The sequence below is a fragment of the Danio aesculapii genome, chromosome 13 (genome assembly GCF_903798145.1).
Source record: "Danio aesculapii chromosome 13, fDanAes4.1, whole genome shotgun sequence".
Taxonomy (NCBI): Eukaryota; Metazoa; Chordata; class Actinopteri; order Cypriniformes; family Danionidae; genus Danio; species Danio aesculapii.
In genome coordinates this window covers 1,123,392-1,146,224 of record NC_079447.1, presented here as the reverse complement: position 1 = coordinate 1,146,224, position 22,833 = coordinate 1,123,392, and the positions used below count along the sequence as shown (strand labels likewise).

Genomic DNA, 22,833 nt, shown 5'->3' with positions numbered 1-22,833 from the left:
GAGGGCTCGACAGCAGATCCAGCGTCCTGGATCTACTCCTGCTGACCACCAAACAACTCTATGTTATGGTTTGTCTTGTATATATACACATACACTCACACACACATACATGTTTACATGTATACAATTATGTTTGGCTTTTGACACATTAAAATATGTGGCTAACAAATGGCTATTAACTTTTCTTTTTTTGGTGAGGCTGATAAAAAAAAATAAAAAATTAGGCAGAGCAAGTAAAAATTCCATTCAGGCCAGTTGAAAAAATCCTTAGCGTTGAACCCTGAACAGTAACCTTATTTACAGAAAAAAAAAACAATTTTTTCTAATAAAAAAATTAAACCTACTCAAAAATCAACCAATGTATAGGTATAATAGCAATTTACAGAAAATAAATAACAAAAAAAAAACAAAATTGAAAAATAAAATCCACTCAATCCAAAAAATATATTTAAAAAATTTAAAATAAAAAATTACTAATAATTGTTAAAAAGCATTTTGTGTTTAATTTCAAGCCAAGTTGATGATGATAATAATAATAATAATAATAATAATAATAATAATAATATATATATATATATAAAAATAATAATAATAATATTTAAAATAATAATAATAATGCATTTTATTTAAAGGTGCCTTGCTTGACACTCACGGTCACGGTTCAAGACAGCAAGGACTGTCAGTTCAAATAAAAACACAAAATAAAATCAACAGAATACAATAAAATGTTTAAAAAGTGCAGAAATGCGGAAATATCCATGTTTCCACAGAATTTTAATTTCTGGGCATCCCTACTGAAATGTGTAGGTTTAATAGCAATAAAAAAGTGAATATAAAATCAATCAAGAACATGTTTCGGTCATATGGTGCAATAATATTCAGGATCACAATATTGAACTAAATAATCATGATCTTGTTTTCGTCCCCATAATTGAGCAGTCCTGGGCACTCCACCACCTGCGTGCATAATTAAACAGCAAGTTACTTTATTGTTAGTAAAATGCTTGTCAGATCATCAAACTCAACATGACTTCAGATGCATGAATGTGATACTGTAAGCTGCTGATTTCCTACATATGGAATAAATTGGCAGAGAAACAGATTCAGAAACTTCCCCTGTTCTGTTTCCAAACTTTCAAACTCAGCCCAGTGGGCATCACAGATGGCATCAGCCGTCTGCGCCACATCTTCTTCAGAGCAAGACTCTCATTTGAGGGAACTACTTGCTCTTGAGAGAAGACAGACGTAATATTTACCCTGCAGGCCAGTGAAATCTGCTCCTATAATGCACTGGGGCATAACACACCTTTCAAACACCAGCTAACAAGTCAGCAGCTGATACAAACAGAAGGGTTTTCCAATTAAGCCCAAGTCAGATCAGCTTAATGACTTTCCCACACACACAATCAGTGCTAATCTTTAAAATTAAGGGAATTAAAAGAAATTGTGTGTCTAGTGTTGCAAAACCACAGCATTTTTAGGGCTGGAAATTACCTTTTTGCTTGGTAGCTATCAATTTTTTGGTCGTATGACATTCATTCATTCATTCATTCATTTATCTATTTATGTATTCATTTTCCCTCGGCTTAGTCCCTTATTTATCAGGGGAAGTATGAAAAAAAATAACAAAACAGACTACAATTCACACAGGCTCACCAAAATTGTCTAATGAGTCTCCATTTCTGCTGCCACATTCGGATGGTCGGGTCAGAATTTGGCATCAACAACATGGATCCATCCTGCCTTGTATCAACGGTTCAGGCTGGTGGTGGTGGTGTAATGGTGTGGGGGAGATTTTCTTGCCACACTTTGGCAGGCCATCTTCTGATGGCTACTTCCAGCAGGATAACGCACCATGTCATAAAGCGCTAATCATCTCAGACTGGTTTACTGAACATGACAATGAGTTCACTGTACTCAAATGGCCTCCACAGTCACCAGAGCTCAATCCAATAGAGCACCTTTGGGATGTGGTGGAACGGGAGATTGGCATCATGGATGTGCAGCCGACAAATCTGCAGCAACTGTGTGATGCTATCATGTCAATATGGAGCAAAATCTCTGAGGAATATTTCCAGTAGCTTGTTGAATCTCTGCCATGAAGGATTAAGACTGAAGGCAAAAGAAGGTCCGACACGGTACTAGTAAGGTGTACCTAATAAAGTGGCCAGTGAGTGTATATTGCATCACCAAAATTGATAGCGGTCATGTTGATATGTTGTGCGATAAGTCCATAAATTGATTACTGTGACAGGCCTATTGGTGCTCCCAACTAAGCATGGGATGTTAACCGGTTTCAAGGTTTACCAAGGTTTTAAAACCACTAAAATGTTCTTGTTTTGTTGTCAAAAATATTTAATATTATTTATTTAGCGCAATAGTATCTCCAGAAGCAATCGAGCAACCTTTTTTAGTTATAAAGAAATAATTTTTTTTTCAACTCATGAAGATGCATCCAGAAGTGGAATGAAAGTTCATCAAGAAGTGTCTGACGTTTGCTGTTTGTCAACTACTTAAGTAAAATAAACATTTAGGGAATAAAAAAATAAATAAAAAAAAAAGATTTGCTATGATGCTAATTAGGGCTGTTTGTTTTACTTTAATTTATTTTTGTAATCTTTTTGCTTATTTATTGTTTTATTGATTATTGTGGTGCGACTTTGTCTTGTTACTGGGATTTTTAGCTTGTAATTCTGGCTTGGGTTGGGTTTTATTTTTGCTTGTATGTATTGTAGCATTTTGAGTCTAAGAAAAGCACATTATAAATAAAATATATTACTATTTTTATTATTACTATTATCTGGTGAAGTTGTATTTATATCGCAATATCATATCCCAGGAAAACAGAGTATCGCAATGTCATATTTTTCCTAATACCAATTCACTATATAGAACAGCACACACACACACACACACACACACACACACGCACACACACACACGGTATGAAAATGATTTTAGTATCCATCTTTCACTCTTATGTAAGAGCGGACGCTTTACTAATTTAATGTGTCTTGTTTCTGGCCTCGTCTGCTTCCAGCTATTTATAAAACAGCTTGTTATTCTACTTAATATTGCAATGTAGAGTTTTTGGAAACATTTTACTTACTTTAATGCATTGTAATATGCTGTTCAAAATTCCTAACCTCTTCCACACTGAAACAACCACAACAAAAATGTAAACCCTAATATAATTTGAATTTAATGTATTTGTATATTAATATATTTATAATTAACCTTAGAAAATGGCCAATTAAAGTTATTACTCTCATTAAACATTCAATGATAAGACTGGTCACTAACCCAGAGTATGAACAGCTTGAAACATGGTGCTTAAATAAACTACAAGTGTTTATAATGAAACTAAGTTAAGCATTTGAGATGTGAAAAGGTCAATCTCTTAAAGTTAATTTCAGACTAATGAATGCACATAATGTCCAATTTAAAGAAATTACAACAACAAAACTGGAACCCACAACCTCAATCTCCCTCACATGATAGATCATTGCACATCAGATCAAAACAGTTGAATGTTAACCTGTATGAAGAGTATCATAATAATAGATGCACCACCGATATCTGAAGCTGAAAGATATACTGCATAAGATGGCCTGTTATCTGTCTGCATGGTTATTTTAAGACTCTACAACAGAAGCTTTTAAAATTCAGGAAATGGGAAAGTGTGAATTCAAGAGGAAATAATTAATTGCCTGATACTGCCAGTCTTTCCTGTTTGCCAACAGGCACAATAATCAAACACTTAAATTAAAGCAAAAGAGTCTGTGCATTTCCCAATCAGAGCTGCTGCCATGTTCATGATCCCATGCACAACACAATGAGCAGCATTATTTGTGTAGCCTATGTAGGGTGTATCACATCAGGGCTCGCAAAATTTCTAAATCCTTGGTAGCCCTTGGGCAGGCACTTTTCGCTTTTTGGTAGCCTGAATAAAAATGTAAGTAGCCTAAATAGAAAATACATCATTTATTAAAAAAATAAATTAATAAATTGTATATATATATCAGAAATAACAGTTTGTTTGCAAAAGCCTCTAAACTCCACTTGCCTTTGACAGTAAAAGCCTCTATATCCTGAGAACCAATCAGAAGGCACGTATCGAACCTTGTGTTTTCAATGTAACAGCGCGCTGATGCGTCGATAAGCTGACTGACAATTCTTTGCTGATCCTGATGAATAACAGGGAAAAGTAGACCAATCATTAACTTTAACTGTCATTACCTGTATTCTGTCTTTCACAGCCACGCGTGTCTGATCTGCACATGCACCAGCACACGCTTTTCATGGACATGCTTGCTTGAATAATTTAAAAATGAATGATTCTTGAAGTCTGACAGACTAACTAATGTTTATTGACCTTAATATTGAATAATTGCATAAAATATTTTAGATTTTGCACAGCGTAGACAGGCCTCATGAACCAAAAGGAAGACTGTACAATTATGGACAATTCTGAGGTAAGAAGTAGGGATGCACTGATCCCGATACTTGGATCGGATATCGGTTTGATACCGCATATTTTTGATGGATCGGGTATCGGCCAGTTGGTACCGATCCAAATCCGATCTTGCGCGTGCGCTATATTCTGTGTTTATAGGTCAACTGAAGGTAGCCTATTATAAGGCACTGGAACGTTGTCATGTGGAATTACTATATCTGAAGCCATTCTATAGTTTAATGTGAAGTACAGATGAATATTCATGTGGTTAAATTCATGTTCGCTTCCCGCCGCTGCACCTGTTAATCATTCTCCATTCATTCACAATTCAAACTGTGTGTCGCATTTATGACAACAGGAAAAACTTCTGCAAGACTATTTGTTCATGTTAGTTTAAATAATCAGTGGAGAAATGCATTTAGTTTTGCATTAAACAGGTTCATTTTGATCTGCAGCAGGAGTTTATTTCATTGCCGTTTCTACATCATGTTGCACTGTGACTGTTAGATCAGATCGCATTCGCAATACTGGAGTTGAGGGTTATTACCTGCTCTTCACACACAGAGTAGGCCTACCTGAAATGTTTAATTAGAAAAGCCTCAGTAATACATTGGACAGATCCTCAACGCACTTATTTCCTCCATATGAGCTGTATGTTTCGCAAATGTCTGCAGATACCGGAGCGCTGCACGCTTTGTCTCTGATGCATCAATCGCTTTCATTCACGTGCTGGCTGCATGCGCAGAAGCGAAGTGCTCCGCTCCGTAAGATTATTCTTATGAGTTTGTTCTCTCATCCTTCAGACTGAGTTTACTCTTGCAAGGGGAATATTTTAAATGCTTCGAATAGTTTGTAAAGCCTGGCTCATTGTGGTCAAAGTGATTAGTTTGATTAAAAGTTGATTAAATTAATTAAAGTGAAACTGATGAGCGCAGTATGGATTGTCATTAACAGAACATTATTTAGCCTAATATAGGCTGCTCTAAAACTGTGAATATTTCACTGACATTTTATTTATGTTAATATTTTATTTAACAGACCTGTTGTGTTTTGGCACTGAAGTTTATAAGCGAACCTTGTTTTGAACTTTCTCCATCTCACTCACGGCGAGATTTGGAGAGGGATTATCAAGTAAAACTGGCATCAAACGGTTTGGTTTAGTCTGCATCAAACCTGCAGGTAAATATCAGGCTTTACTTTAATAAAGTTATTAAATTTAATAAAAGGATGATTATTTTACCAACGATGTCAATAGTAGCCTATTGCAGATTTCAAAGAAAAATCTTATTATTAAAAAGAAAAGGGCAATATCACAACGAATGCTCAAACAGCAAGCCTGTTTTTATTTAGATTGTGCCGTCTGTCATGTATACCTACAGGTCTGTTATTTTTACTAAAGAAGATATATTATTTGAGTTTAGCACCAGAGCTATACAAACTGCTCATTTTGGTTAATTTTGTTAACCAGCGCTGGTTAACCGAATGTTAAAATATTATTTAATTTTAAAAAAATGTACATGCCTATTTTGTGTGACGCATTAAATATTTCCTTTTTAAAATACTGATTTATTTTAACATGCAAACAGCATACAGAACATAACAGAGCATCTTCACGCTCCTGCAGTGTTTTCAGCAGCATAGAAAGAATAACAGAATAGAACAGAATAAACTAAACAAAACAAATACAATATTTCCTGCTCTAGATCTTATTCACTTAAATGACAAATTTAGATTACAAAATAAAAACACTGACTGAATCTTTAAGAAGCGGCATATGCTGTGTCCAATCATGTTTTTTTCTTCCGTCAAATAAAAATATCAGGCTATCTCAAATAGATTGCCCCACGAAAAATAAGCATTTAATTAATGCTCCGCTGTTAGTATTATATTACAAAACCTCTTAACATTTTACTAGAATTCATTAGTTTAAAGATTGTCTTATGTTTTTGACTTATTTCCTCCCTCTTACTCGCAGTTCATGTGCGTGCGCTGCGTGTAATGAAAGGCAATGACAATGAGCCTTAAGACTCTGTTGACTTTTTGTAACGTATTGGCTACTACATAGCTTATTACAATGTTGTTGTTCACATATGATATTGCATTAATTTGCATACATGTTTTTTAAGCTGTAAAATGAAAGCCTCAGTTTGGTGGGAAGTTCATTATGCAAAAATCAAGGAAAACTTTGGCTTTGTTTGATTGGTAGATTAGGCTATTTAAAAATTATATTATATAAGAACTATTAAAAACTGTAATTTTCCAAATAGAAAATAAGTTGGTTTGTTGGTTGAACACTAAATCATCAATAGCCTGTTTATTAAGTTTATGACACGGCTCCAGGCAGCACAGAGGCTGTCAGCTTCTTTGATAAAATACATCTGTGGGAACGTTACTGTTACCCGCACGTGCTTTTCCATTCCAACAACGCGAGTCGCGCCGCACTGCAATTATTGATGGCAAGATGACAGCGCAGAGCTCTTATTATGTCACTAGGAAACGACTGAATCAGCTGAGCCGTATTGTGCGCAAGTGTTGCTGTCAATTTTGTTATAATTGTAATTTTAATAACATTGTGATATTCAAGATTTGTAACGTCATACAGCTTTGAATGACTTGAAACAGCGACCACAAGTCTCTCCTCCATCAAACACTGCTGTCACCTCAAAGGAAACTCCGCCTCTGGTTTCATTTGATTGAAGAATGAAAAAGACGCGACTGAGGTAACATGCTTTTTCCACTCGAGTGCACATAGCGCACAATGGCAAAACATTAGTAAACCATTCAACAGACGCACATCTCAGTCTCTGCAAAAACGGCACAGTATCGGGATCGGATCTGTATCAATCGATACTCAGAATTTTGGCATTGAGATCAGTTCTCGGTATATCGGTGCATCCCTAGTAAGAAGTTAATGTATGTTTATTAATTTTTTAATGGTGCCTGATTAAATGTCATGTTGTTGTTTTTTAAACCTTTGATATTAGATGAAACCTGTTCAGTTTAGTATTATGCTGTCCGTATAGACGCATGTTAAATTGATTTTGATAGTATGAATAGTATTGAATTGATAGTATGTATGATTATTACATTTAAAGCCTGGCTCAGGCTATTTCTGTATCCAAATCTTTGTGTCAGGGCGATCTATGTGTGAGTGAAAGTATTTTATTAACTTGCAATCTTTCACTTTAGCATGCTAATTTTCCTGCCATTATTTTACCTTGACATAAACAACTGGCTTCAGTATCAAACACACATTATGCACACTCTGGCACCACTCTGGCAGATTTGATGGCCAGAAGCAGTAGAAACTGATGGTGAAAGTGAGCGTATGTCATCTACAGCCAACAGACGGCACAAGAAACCGTGCCATATCTGCAACAAGGGTCACATTCACACAGCCGTCAGGTCACAAAGATCATCAGATCTGTGCTGATATTAGTCCGTCCAGCAAACTCTGCGGCTCAACAGGAGTTAGCAGCAGATTGTGGCCAGAGCCTGAGGAAATTGGGTTGGTGGACGTGTGACTTTTGAGTTTAAGTAAACGTGAAAAGGGCGAAAAAAGTGTGTGCTTTGGCGTCATGTGACACAGCTTGATGTAATGTCCTGTCGTAAAGCCTTTTCATCTTGCTATGCATTTTTGCCTTAAAGAGCATGAGAGATATGAATATGACAGAATATGACTCACGCCATTACACATCTACATTTAATTACATACAGAGTCATGCAAAAAAAGGACATTTTTTCTTGACCTTTAACCCCACTGAGCTCACACGATATATTGTTTTAATATAGCAATCAAAATCTGCAACAAATTCCACTCTGTCACATTTCACAGTTTCATGTGGACAGACATTATTATTATTATTATTATTATTATTATTATAAACATTTCTCAAATAGCATCTGCTCACGGATATCAAATACATCCCAAGTAACAGGAAAATAAAACTAAAATATGAAATTATCAATATGTAAACATTAAGGACATATCAAACAGTGTTTTTCTTATAAATTACAAAATATAAACAATTACTATATAAATAAAAAATGAAAGTGATCACTTCATGTTGAAAAAAAGAAAGCAACTGGCAACCATATAATCTCCACATAATATAATATAATATATAATATAATATATAATACTAATATAAAATAATAATATAATAATAATATAAAATAATAATATAATAATAATATAATATAATAATATAATATAATAATATAAAATAATATAATATATAATAATAATAATAATATAGTATAATATATAATAATAATATAATATAATATAATAATATATAATAAAATATATAATATTATATAATAATATAATATAATATATAATATAATATATAATAATATGTAATAATAATATAACAATATAATATAATAATATAATATAATATAATATAATATAATATAATATAATATAATATAATATAATATAATATAATGTGATATAATATAATATAATATAATAATATAATATAATATAATATAATATAATATAATATAATATAATATAATATAATATAATATAATATAATATAATATAATATAATAATGTGATACAATAGGGCTGGGCGATTTGAGCTAAAATCAAAATCTCGCTTAATTAAACATTTTAACTTTATTAAGATAAATTAATGATTATTTTATAATTAATGAACGATTATTTTATTTATATTTGTATAAATATGCAGATGTATAAATCAGCCTTAAAAGACTGAGGCTGATTTATACTTCTGCTGCCATTTTGCAGCCACATCTGACTAATAAATAAATAAATAAATAAATAAATAATATGAGCAATTCCAGCGTTATGGATGTGACATTTGCAGTAAAAACTCAAAACATGAATTCGCATAGAAAGTATATGTTAACATTATATTGAAACTTTTGTTTATATTTTCCAGAACATCTGACCACAGTTACGAAACCAGAAAAATATCAATCTATAAACAGTTTTTTGTACTTTAAATGAGTAAAATAAACATGCGCTAACATGTGGCAAAAAAGTCTGAGGGTTTACAGTATACAACATACTTTGTAGAAATTCTGTGAATTAAACTGCACAACCCAAAAGAAACAATGATAATCGAAAGGAGAAGAGTCGGCAAGTGTTTTTTATATTAAAAGTAGAAAATAAGCAGGATCTCTTCTGAATAAAATAACTCTTTTATTCCTGTAAATAATATTTGAAACAGTGCATTTCTTGCATCTTCTGTAAACAAATATTTTAACGTAAATAATCATTTTAATGTAATGGCGCAGCTTACAATCATCATCAATTTAGTGCATCGTCCTGACTAGAGATCAGATGTGGCTGCAAAGTGACAGTAGAAGTACACTGTAAGAAATAAATCCGTAAAATGTACGGTAAAATCCGGCAGCTGTGGTTGCAGTACTTTACCATTAAAAATACGGAACAAACCGTAACAGTAGTTTCTCATTTTGACACAGTTAGACACATTACACAGTTGCTGTTACACAGTTAGACACATTAACACAGCCATATGCAGGTGGTGATGAAGAAGTTACATAATGAGCCAATCCTCATCACAAACAACTTTTCCCCCTAAGCAGAACAGTGTATCAGTGTATAGAAGGTGCTCAGTGTCATTCACACAGCTACTGAACACCAGTATGGTAACATGCATAAAATTAAAGTCATGAAATAAACATTGTTTATCAACATTAGATGTACAGAACTGATGGGAAACAACTAAAGAGATTTACAGTAATGTCAACAAAAAGCCAAAAAAGTGAGGTGCCATGCATGGAATTCTGGGAAAGTCAATTTGCAGTCATTCGCCAAATATAAAAGGAAACATACCGTTAACCAGGTTACGGATTTGTACTGTTGCATTTTTACAATTTTTTACCGCTGAAATCAAGGCCATTTTTTACAGTGCATAAATCAGCCTCAGACTTTTAAGGTAGATTTATTCATCTGCATCGAGTGATCGCATGACCCACGACAACAGCCTTGCGTATAGCTATGCATTGATAGTTCAGCATGCTGTTTGTGTTGCTCTGCAGTAACTCTTCTGAAGCGCTACTGTAGCTGGCAGCGGGTTTTTATGTTCCTCTGTGTTGAGTTTCTTCGCTGGTGTTTTGTTTTTTGAATGCTACCTTAATGTACAAGAAGTTAAAACTCGCTCATTTAGAGGCGGGAACAACTTTAATCGTAAGGTGAACACAAAACAGCTTCACGAGATTCCACACTTGTAAACACTCGCTCCAACGAAGGGCTCTCCATGCAAAATATCTCCAAATTTAAATAATGTGTCAAAAGCCAAATACAATTGAATACATACACTTTATTCAGCTGAACTTTTCTTTAAATACCACTGACAATTAAAAAATTGCAATTGATTGCAACAGAGTTCTTACCAGGTCTAGAAAATTTGATCACATCACCCCAATGTTATCCTCCTTACACTGGCTGCCTGTTAAGTTTCGTATTGAATTTAAAATATTGCTTCTTACATATAAAGCTTTAAATAATCTAGCTCCTGTTTATCTAAGCAATCTTCTGTCTCGCTACAATCCAACTCGCTCTTTAAAATCTCAAAACTCAGCTATTCTAGGTACTACCAGAAGCCCTGAGTCGAGTAAAGGAGGTCGAGCCTTCTCATTTAATGTCCGAGGCTCAGACACACTCTCCCAATTCAAAACTAGACCTATCTTTTTAGTAAAGCATACACTCAGTGTATCACATAGCGGTCTGATACATGAATGTGCTCCACACAGGTGTCTTCATCTCGTTTATATACACTATGAACAGCAGCTACGCTAAATATTCTCTTTATTCTCTATTTCCACCTGGGGATACTCATCCTGAGGCCCTCAGACCACGCAGCGCTACTAAATCGATCCAAGACCAGCGCCGAGATGATCCCAAGGTTTCCGGATTGATTTCTGTGACTCTCCAGGGACAGGCGAGACTCCGCTGAGGTCCAGCGTTCTCCAGCCTCCAGCGTCTAGACTGCAGCTCTGCACAAAACGTTTGGCCAGAGGAGAAATGGTCGTGCACAACTGAGCCTGATGCCTCTCTAGGTTTTTTAATTCTTCACTTTCGTCAATTGGTGAAGTTTTTTTTCCCTCTCCGCTGTCGCCACTGGCTTGCATGGTTCGGGACCTGTAGAGCTGCACATCGTTGGATTTGCTCCTCAGTGTTTGGACTCTCAGTAGTGATTATTAAACCACACTGAACTGAACTAAACTGAACTGAACTTAAACACTACAAACTGAACTACACTGTTCCTATTTACTATGATCTTCTATGTGAAGCTGCTTTGACACAATCTACATTGTAAAAGCGCTTTACAAATAAAGGTGAATTGAATTGATGCAACTAAACTTGACTGCAAAACTATATATATAAACTGCAACTATATATATAAATAAATAAAATGTGCACTTTAAATTTGACACCCACAGACATCATCACCAAATATAAAACAGAGGTCAGACTTTCTGATACAGAGCCTCATTTCAGTTGTCAAGTTTTGTAAAAATCTATATATTCAGTAAATTAATCCATTAAATTAAGTGTTGGCTAGAATTCTGCATTATAGGCTTAAATTATAGAGAGAAATAGCAGATGAAGCGAGACTGCAGTCAGATCATGAAGCAGATCAATGTTGATCTTTCTGTTGAGGTGTCAGTGCAGAAATGAACAAAACAACAGGTCTCATACAAAATATTCTAACATTAAAATATGATAAAATATCAGCTGGTAATTTCTGTCAATTTTCCTAACGCCCGGTAATATTTCAGTATGCTTTCACTTCCGTATCTGACATGAAACGCACATTTACCGATAAGAATGACCTCCCACCCTACTCATTCTGTCTGAATATCCGTATATGTGGCTATTACACAACCATAATACACTGCGATATAGCCTGGTTCGTTTTATCATTTTGCTTTCTCACTACAATCGATCCGCTCCAGAGTCTTCATTCAGCACCTCATTCAGGCGATTATGGACCGATTGATTTGGTGCGGATCTGAGCGCGATTGCGAGTTCACATATGCCAAACGAGACCAGTTCCGAGACCAGTTCCGAAACAAACGTCTGGGTGTGAAAGCACCCTAAGACTGTATTTGCACGCAATTGACAAACAGTCACAGCCAAATTAAACTTTTGGGCTTTTTAAAGTTACACTGATCGGGCCAGTAACCATACTGCCTACTGTCCCGAGCGTCTCGCATGCTGGCCCCAGGCCATCGGACAGTCCCTATTGATAAGCCCTGTAATGTAATATAAAATATAATGTAACATAACATAACGTTTATTTTTTTGAAGGGTAATCAAATTTGTCATTTAATTTCTGTTCAATTGCTGTTTTTGAGTTCAACAATAGGCTAAATAAAAATGTTTTATTAACACGCCTCACTGTAATTTTAAATATGTGATTGATAACTCAGCCGCATATGCAGTGCAAACCTTTAGGGTGTCAGGGTGTTCGGCCACTACTTGCCTTACATCTGAACATCCAGATTTACCACAACATAAATTTCCTCACTGCGCCAGCACTAATGAGATGACCAATACAGTGAAAGAAGATTTGTCATATTGCACAGTCCTACTTGACTGGTACTTCTATAATAAACCATCATTTAAACCTCATTTATTAACTCCGTCATGAATCAAACTGCGGCTGTTGAATCCTGCACATTTTAAAATCAAATGAAAGCGAATTATCATTAGGTCGTATTTTACCACGTCAGCTGCTCTCCAGCCCCTGGTCATCCAGCATTTCTAAAACTGGCCCAAAGCGAACAAATTTAAGTGTCTTCCCACAAGAGAGCAGCTCTAATTATGACTCTAGGGCCACAGACACACAGTGCAGACCTTGGGGAGAGACAACCACATTTATCTATGAAAATGATTCCCTCAAGTCATGATTGTGATTGTGTGTTCAGAATACAGAAATCACTCCTGCAACCCTGAACATGCAATGATTGAAACGGATTGAGTAGAGCTGTTTTGCAGGATCATTTAAATTGGTCTTACATCTAATGAAATTCTGGGCCAAAATTCTGACAATTGTGGATCCATTTGGACAAAGGCTGTGTAATAATTACTATACTAATATAATATGAAGCAATATAACCACTCTGTATTGACAGTGATCAGCTCATGAGGCAAGAACATGTATACTTTATTGGTTGGGCCAATGGAAAAGATTTTTAAACAAACTTTAATGTTATTGTAAGGAAGAGCATTACACTAGAGTTAATGAATAAAGCGATTGTTAACAGTTTTATTGAGGTGGACTCTTGGTGATTTGATGAGTTTCAGCCCAATTGGGTAGCCTTAGACCAGAGATGCCCAAAGTAGGGCCCGTGAGCCAAAGTTGGCCCAATGTAGGGGTGGGCGATACACCGGTGTCATAGTCATCACCGGTGTGACATTGCGCCACGACATGGATTTTCTAATACCGTAATGAATCAATTATGCACCTTAAACAGCTGCATTTACATCAATAATAGCTAATTCTAAATAATAAGGCATTTAATTTTCTTCAAACGTTCAGTTGTGGTCTGAATACATGTCCTTATACTACAGGGCTCGAAATTGCAACCATTTTGGTCGCATGAGCGCCCGAAATGTAATCTATGCGCCCTCATAATATATTTGGGAGCATTTGTGTGTCTGAATATAATGGTTGTAGTGCAATCTGATTTGATTTTCTCTAAAAACTTGCTGAATCGCTCTACCCTGCTGCTGTATTGGTTCATATTAGCTGTCAGTCACTCAACGCTTCCCGCTGTCAGATAACAGGGAGCTTTTGTTACTGCAGGAAATGCAAACGGCTGAAGAGTGAAAAGTGCACAGGTTTGCAAACCTCACCTAAAGTTATAATAATAATGGCGCAGATGACAGCGATCATGACATGAGGTAAATGTTGATCCGCCAGCTGAGATCAATCGAGTGTTTTCAAAGAAGGTGCCTGAATCTTGATGCGTTGCATTCACTGCGTGTTCAGCGCAAATGTCCGCTAAATATAAAGTCTAAGAGATTGGCGATTGCAAAAACGGGGGTGGGGGGTGGGTTTGGGATACGGTAGGGGGCGTTGTTCTGATCAGGCAAGTAGCCTGCTGAGAGGGGCACCTTACCCAATGAGGGCAAAGGGGCAGTGGCTCTAGCTCTATTCATTCATTCAACCGTGGTAAACGCACGGAGAATAACGGCTTTTGCACTTCCTTATTTCGAACACCATGAGAATCAGCTTCTCTCTCCTGGTGCACGACAAAGCTGAAAATTCTATTCCAACAGTCCGAATGTCGTGTGCAGTGGAAAGCCGGCTTAAAGGCTGTTCCCATATCGCGTCTTTTGCGGGCGCAAGTTCATCCTTTCCAATGAAGGGGCATGGCTTGTACACTCACGCTTTCTAGGCATGCCTAGTTGTAAGAACGCCACGAGCGCACAGCGAGTCACGTAACAAGAATTAGATGAGCGGTTAGCTTCATACTTTGTATGAATTATACACATTTCTACTCTCGGGACAAAACTAAATAAATAAATAAAAATACCAAACAATTCTGTAATACAGTTGATCAAAAGTGCATATTAGACATAGGTTCAGCAGCCTTTGACTACATTAGTTCTCTTTAAATGAGAAATACTGAGCTAACATGATGCTTAGATTTACATTTAAAATGTATTTTTATTTATTTATTTATTTTCAGTGTAAAATTATTACTTGTTTAAATGCCAAAATCTTTTTTTTACTAAATGGACTATTGTTTGTTTTTATTATTATTTTGTGCTGTATTATTTGGTTACCGAGCAGCAATTAATAACACTTTAAAATATAAACTAGAAGCATTTTGAAATTATTAAATGCATAATAAATATGATAACCTTGGTTATTCCTTAGACTATAATTGTACAACCAAAATCTATAATTTTTGCATCCCTAGCCTGGGTAGTTTTAGTGTTTAGACCCTGCAGATACCCTGATCATTAATATCATGTTTAATCTGCTCATTAGGATGATCCAAACTGAGAATGCATCATAAGCATGTTCTTTGTGTTTACATTCACCCTGAAGACACAAAACACACACACACACACACACACACACATGGCCTGAGTCTTATCAGTAAGCATGAGCTCATTCACTGCATCCATGAAAATGCAATACGACACGGAGATGAATCAGGATCAAATATAACAGCACTGACTTCAAATCCCATAATGCACAGGTGCGAGGGAGCGCATGAGGTTTAATCAGTCACAGTGAATGAGCCACCTGCTGCTCCATCTATAATGTGTGCCCATCTGGTACCAGCAGCGAGACTGCAGGGGTCACGCTTACCTTGACTGTAAATCACAAATATATGGGCACGCATGGGCAAACACAAAGCATGTAGCAACACAAGACTTGGTACATTTTAGAAAAAGAAATGTGACATTTTGTAGGGGTGTCAAAATTAATTGTTTCTTCGGTGCACCGTGATGCAGACGTCGACAATTCGGTATTGGTTCAGTAATAATCATAACCAGTTATTGCGTACTGACGTCATTTATCTCATATGTACTGTGTCTCCGTAGCTTACTATGGTGAGGGAGGCGAGCGCGAGTGTTTACAACGCTCCAACTACTTAAAAGCTCAGAAACTGCACAATTTCACAGCAAGTGTGTTTGCTGGACAGTTTTCCACTGACACTGAACAGCAGAAGCCCCTATTTCACTGCGATTGAGAGAATGAAAGTAAACTCCATTTCTCTCTCTCACTGTGGCCCATTTGACTGGCTGCGTGACTTTTCCTCTCCTCTCGGCTGTTACACTTCTGGATATAGACACGAGTGCACGAGTTTTCTCCACCACGTCTATCATGGATCAGCTGTGATCGCCGCTGCAGTGTTGCCAGATGTAGCTGAATGATTCCAGCCCAAAAACTATACAAAACCCGCCGCAATGCCTATACAAAACCGCCCAATCTGGCAACACTGCGCCGCTGCTGTTTATCAGTGTCACTCATTGGTGAACAGCGCCTGTGAAGTAAAATATAAAATAGTGTATGGAAAGCATCGTCAATGCACTGTGATGCACCGAGAAATCGAATTGAACCGAATCGATGGCATTATAATCGTAACCGAACCCGGAGACCAGTGTAGGTTCACACCACTAATATTTTGTAGCCTTTTATTGAACTAAATGAAATGTATACAAAATACAAACTAAAAATGTGTGGTTTAACTTGAGTAAATTATAACACGAATATTTTCATCTCAAAATATGCAATATGACTAGAGATGGGTATCGTAAGGTTTTAACAGTATTACAACCTTTATCGATCCCACTTATCGGTTCGGTAATTTACGGTTCTCTTATCGGTACTTTTTGTAGTGTTTATTTCTGAAAAAAAGCTAAAAACAAATTGAACAGAACTAAAAACACTTTATTTTATTATTACGTTTATAATATAAAATAAAACGAAGCCAATAATTGTAAAACAAATAAACTTTTTTTTTTTCCTATAAAAGAATGCACGAAGGTTTGAAGGAAAATGACTCAGTTTTTAACCATTCTTCTGGAGAAATATCAACATGTTTGCCTTTTCTGGCAGAAGTCAGGATCTTTCTTGGTTTATTGTGCTGCAGTTGAAAATACCCTCTTTGAGTTGCAAAATGCAGTTAAATGAGATAATGTTTAAGATTTTTCATCAACACATTCACATAAGAGTTATCAGTGTTTTGGGAGTTAACTGTGCTTTTAATACAGTTTTGTAGCATCTTTGCAATGTAAAAATAAGCAGCAGAGAACTGTGATGCTGTGTTCACACCAGACGCGGAAGCGTCAAGCGCGAGTGATTTACATGCTTAGACAATGCAATGCATTGCAGTCATTGCAAAGACGCGAATATACATCCTGCGGCGCGATACGCGTGAATGGCATAGCGTGAATGACGCAAATGAAGCAAATTGCGCATCGCAAATGACGTAGTGTGAATTTAGTGTTTTCGCGTTTGACACAGTTCACGCAGGAATCACGCGAAACGCTCGAATTCGAAAATCTGAACTTTAGTCAGAAGCTCTGCTAAATGCTTCCATCATCCAGGTTAGGTTTCTGGAGGAGTTGATGAACTCACAGAGCTGGCTGCAACTCTGAAACGATCTGGGGACTCAGACGGGGCTCCAAACGAATCGACACTGTTTTTCAGTCTTCATAAAGCACATAAACAGTTATTTTCTCCAAAAAATCCATGTTAGCCATTTAGCAACAAAGCTATTGTCATCGGGCAGACAGAAGCCCTGCCCATGACGCGAATCCGCATCTCTTCTGAAGTGAATTTGACGCACAAATGAAGCAGATATGACGCGCGAATGAAGCGGATTTGACGCGTGAATGAAGCGGATTTTGACGCGCGAATGAAGCGGATTTTGACGCGCGAATTAAGCGGATTTTGGCGCGCGAATGAAGCGGATTTTGACGCGCGAATTAAGCGGATTTTGGCGCGCGAATGAAGCGGATTTTGACGCGCGAATGAAGCGGATTTTGATGTGTGAATGAAGCAGATTTTGACGCAGGAATGAAGCGGATTTTGACGCGTGAATGAAGCAGATTTTGACGCAGGAATGAAGCGGATTTTGATGCATGAATGAAGCAGATTTTGACGCGTGAATGAAGCGGATTTTGATGTGTGAATGAAGCAGATTTTGACGCAGGAATGAAGCGGATTTTGACGCGTGAATGAAGCGGATTTTGACGCGCGAATGAAGCGGGTTTTGACGCGCGAATGAAGCGGATTTTGACGCGCGAATGAAGCGGATTTTGATGTGTGAATGAAGCAGATTTTGACGCAGGAATGAAGCGGATTTTGACGCGTGAATGAAGCGGATTTTGATGTGTGAATGAAGCAGATTTTGAAGCAGGAATGAAACGGATTTTGACGCGCGAATGAAGCGGATTTTGATGCATGAATGAAGCGGATTTTGACGCACGAATGAAGCGGATTTTGATGTGTGAATGAAGCAGATTTTGACGCAGGAATGAAGCGGATTTTGACGCGTGAATGAAGCGGATTTTGATGCATGAATGAAGCAGATTTTGACGCGTGAATGAAGCGGATTTTGATGTGTGAATGAAGCAGATTTTGACGCGTGAATGAAGCGGATTTTGATGTGTGAATGAAGCAGATTTTGACGCAGGAATGAAGCGGATTTTGACGCGCGAATGAAGTGGATTTTGACGCACGAATGAAGCGGATTTTGATGCACTAATGAAGCGGATTTTGATGCACGAATGGAGCGGATTTGACTCACGAATTAAGTGGATTTGACGCGCGAATGAAGCGGATTTGACGCACGAATGAAGCGGATTTGACACACGAATGAAGCGGATTTGACACACGAATGAAGCGGATTTTGACGCGTGAATGAAGCGGATTTTGACGCGTGAATGAAGCGGATTTTGATGTGTGAATGAAGCAGATTTTGACGCAGGAATGAAGCGGATTTTGACGCGCGAATGAAGCGGATTTTGATGCATGAATGAAGCGGATTTTGACGCACGAATGAAGCGGATTTTGATGTGTGAATGAAGCAGATTTTGACGCAGGAATGAAGCGGATTTTGACGCGCGAATGAAGCGGATTTTGATGTGTGAATGAAGCAGATTTTGACGCAGGAATGAAGCGGATTTTGATGTGTGAATGAAGCAGATTTTGACGCAGGAATGAAGCGGATTTTGACGCGTGAATGAAGCGGATTTTGACGCGCGAATGAAGCGGGTTTTGACGCGCGAATGAAGTGGATTTTGACGCGCGAATGAAGCAGATTTTGACGCAGGATGAAGCGGATTTTGACGCGTGAATGAAGCGGATTTTGACGCGTGAATGAAGTGGATTTTGATGTGTGAATGAAGCAGATTTTGACGCAGGAATGAAGCGGATTTTGACGCGCGAATGAAGCGGATTTTGATGCGTGAATGAAGCGGATTTTGACGCACGAATGAAGCGGATTTTGATGTGTGAATGAAGCAGATTTTGACGCAGGAATGAAGCGGATTTTGATGTGTGAATGAAGCAGATTTTGACGCGTGAATGAAGCGGATTTTGATGTGTGAATGAAGCAGATTTTGACGCGTGAATGAAGCGGATTTTGATGTGTGAATGAAGCAGATTTTGACGCAGGAATGAAGCGGATTTTGACGCGCGAATGAAGTGGATTTTGACGCACGAATGAAGCGGATTTTGATGCACTAATGAAGCGGATTTTGATGCAGGAATGGAGCGGATTTGACTCACGAATTAAGTGGATTTGACGCGCGAATGAAGCGGATTTGACGCACGAATGAAGCGGATTTGACACACGAATGAAGCGGATTTGACACACGAATGAAGCGGATTTGACACACGAATGAAGCGGATTTTGACGCGTGAATGAAGCGGATTTTGACGCGTGAATGAAGCGGATTTTGACGCGTGAATGAAGCGGATTTTGATGTGTGAATGAAGCAGATTTTGACGCAGGAATGAAGCGGATTTTGACGCGCGAATGAAGCGGATTTTGATGCATGAATGAAGCGGATTTTGACGCACGAATGAAGCGGATTTTGATGTGTGAATGAAGCAGATTTTGACGCAGGAATGAAGCGGATTTTGACGCGTGAATGAAGCGGATTTTGATGTGTGAATGAAGCAGATTTTGACGCGTGAATGAAGCGGATTTTGATGTGTGAATGAAGCAGATTTTGACGCAGGAATGAAGCGGATTTTGACGCGCGAATGAAGTGGATTTTGACGCACGAATGAAGCGGATTTTGATGCACGAATGGAGCGGATTTGACTCACGAATTAAGTGGATTTGACGCGCGAATGAAGCGGATTTGACGCACGAATGAAGCGGATTTGACACACGAATGAAGCGGATTTGACACACGAATGAAGCGGATTTGACACATGAATGAAGCGGATATAACACGCGAATGAAGCAGACTTGACGCACGAATGAAGCAGATTTTGACGCGCGAATTAAGCAGATTTGACTCACGAATAAAGTGGATTTGACGCGCAAATGAAGCGGATTTGACTCACGAATAAAGTGGATTTGACGCGCAAATGAAGCGGATTTGACGCACGAATGAAGTGGATTTTGACGCGTGAATGAAGCGGGTTTGACACGAATGAAGCAGATTTGACTCACGAATAAAGTGGATTTGACGCGCAAATGAAGCGGATTTGATGCACGAATGAAGTGGATTTTGACGCGTGAATGAAGCGGGTTTGACACGAATGAAGCGGATTTTGAAGCGCGAATGAAGCGGATTTGACACACGAATGAAGCGGATTTGACGCACGAATGAAGCGGACTTGATGCACGAATGAAGCGGACTTGATGCACGAATGAAGCAGATTTTGACGCGCGAATTAAGCGGATTTGACTCACGAATAAAGTGGATTTGACGCGCAAATGAAGCGGATTTGACTCACGAATAAAGTGGATTTGACGCGCAAATGAAGCGGATTTGACTCACGAATAAAGTGGATTTGACGCGCAAATGAAGCGGATTTGACGCACGAATGAAGTGGATTTTGACGCGTGAATGAAGCGGGTTTGACACGAATGAAGCGGATTTTGAAGCGCGAATGAAGCGGATTTGACACACGAATGAAGCGGATTTGACGCACGAATGAAGCGGACTTGATGCACGAATGAAGCGGACTTGATGCACGAATGAAGCAGATTTTGACGCGCGAATTAAGCGGATTTGACTCACGAATAAAGTGGATTTGACGCGCAAATGAAGCGGATTTGACTCACGAATAAAGTGGATTTGACGCGCAAATGAAGCGGATTTGACGCACGAATGAAGTGGATTTTGACGCGTGAATGAAGCGGGTTTGACACGAATGAAGCGGATTTGACTCACGAATAAAGTGGATTTGACGCGCAAATGAAGCGGATTTGATGCACGAATGAAGTGGATTTTGACGCGTGAATGAAGCGGGTTTGACACGAATGAAGCGGATTTTGAAGCGCGAATGAAGCGGATTTGACACACGAATGAAGCGGATTTGACGCACGAATGAAGCGGACTTGATGCACGAATGAAGCGGATTTTGACGCACGAATGAAGCGGATTTGACGCACGAATGAAGCGGATTTGACACACGAATGAAGCGGATTTGACACACGAATGAAGCGGACTTGACGCACGAATTAAGCGGATTTGACGCACAAATGAAGCGGATTTGACGCACAAATGAAGCGGATTTGACACACGAATGAAGCGGATTTGACACACGAATGAAGCGGACTTGACGCACGAATTAAGCGGATTTGACGCACAAATGAAGCGGATTTGACGCACAAATGAAGCGGATTTGACGCACAAATGAAGCGGATTTGACGCGCGAATGAAGCGGATTTGATGCACGAATGAAGCGGATTTGACACACGAATGAAGCGGACTTGACGCACGAATGAAGCGGATTTTGACGCACGAATGAAGCGGATTTGACGCGCGAATGAAGCGGATTTGACGTGCGAATGAAGCGGATTTGACACACGAATGAAGCGGATTTGACGCGCGAATGAAGCGGATTTGACGCGCGAATGAAGCGGATTTGACGCGCGAATGAAGCGGATTTTGACGCGCGAATGAAGCGGATTTCGGTAATTGGCTAATTAAGGAATTTACATGTCTGTACAGCGCAGCAATAATGTGACTGAAATAGGAAAACTACTACATTCATTCATTCTTTTTGGCTTTGTCCCTTTATTAATCTGTGGTTGCCACAGCGGAATGAACTGCCAACTTATCCAGCATATGTTTTATGCAGTGGATGCCCTTCCCACGGGGGAACCCAACACGGGGAGAACATGTAAACTCCACACAGAAACACCAACTGACCCAGCTGGGACTCGAACCGGTGACCTTAATACTAGTACAACATCAGTCATCTGCACATCAATAACTGTCTGGTTCAGCTCAGCTACTAAATACGATCTCCAAAGACTACGTCAAAAAGTTCGGACTGCTGAGTGAATCACTGGTACAACCCTTCCTACTCCCCAAGAACTGTACTTATCCAGAGTGAGCAGAAGGGCTGCCAAAATCACTCTGGACCCCTCACACCCAGCACACTGCCTCTTTGAACTTCTACCTTCTGGTCGACGCTACAAAGCACTGCGCACCAGAACAGCCCGACACAGAAACAGTTTCTTCCCTCAGGCAATCCATCTCATGAACACTCGATGATAATAATTGTGGAACCAACATCACTACTGCTATACACTTTATACACATATACACTTATTTAACAACACACTTTACATGCCAATCTGCACATAACAGCTGCACATATAACGTTGTATATAGTAATAAACACGTACATACACTTGTCAAT

At 38.2% G+C, this 22,833-nt stretch overlaps 1 protein-coding gene across 1 annotated transcript in view; it reads right to left on the bottom strand.

Moving 5' to 3' along the window:
• Positions 1–22,833, bottom strand: part of LOC130239655 (gamma-aminobutyric acid receptor subunit pi) — a 111,988-nt gene that overhangs the window by 76,949 nt on the left and 12,206 nt on the right. The window lies entirely within an intron of this gene.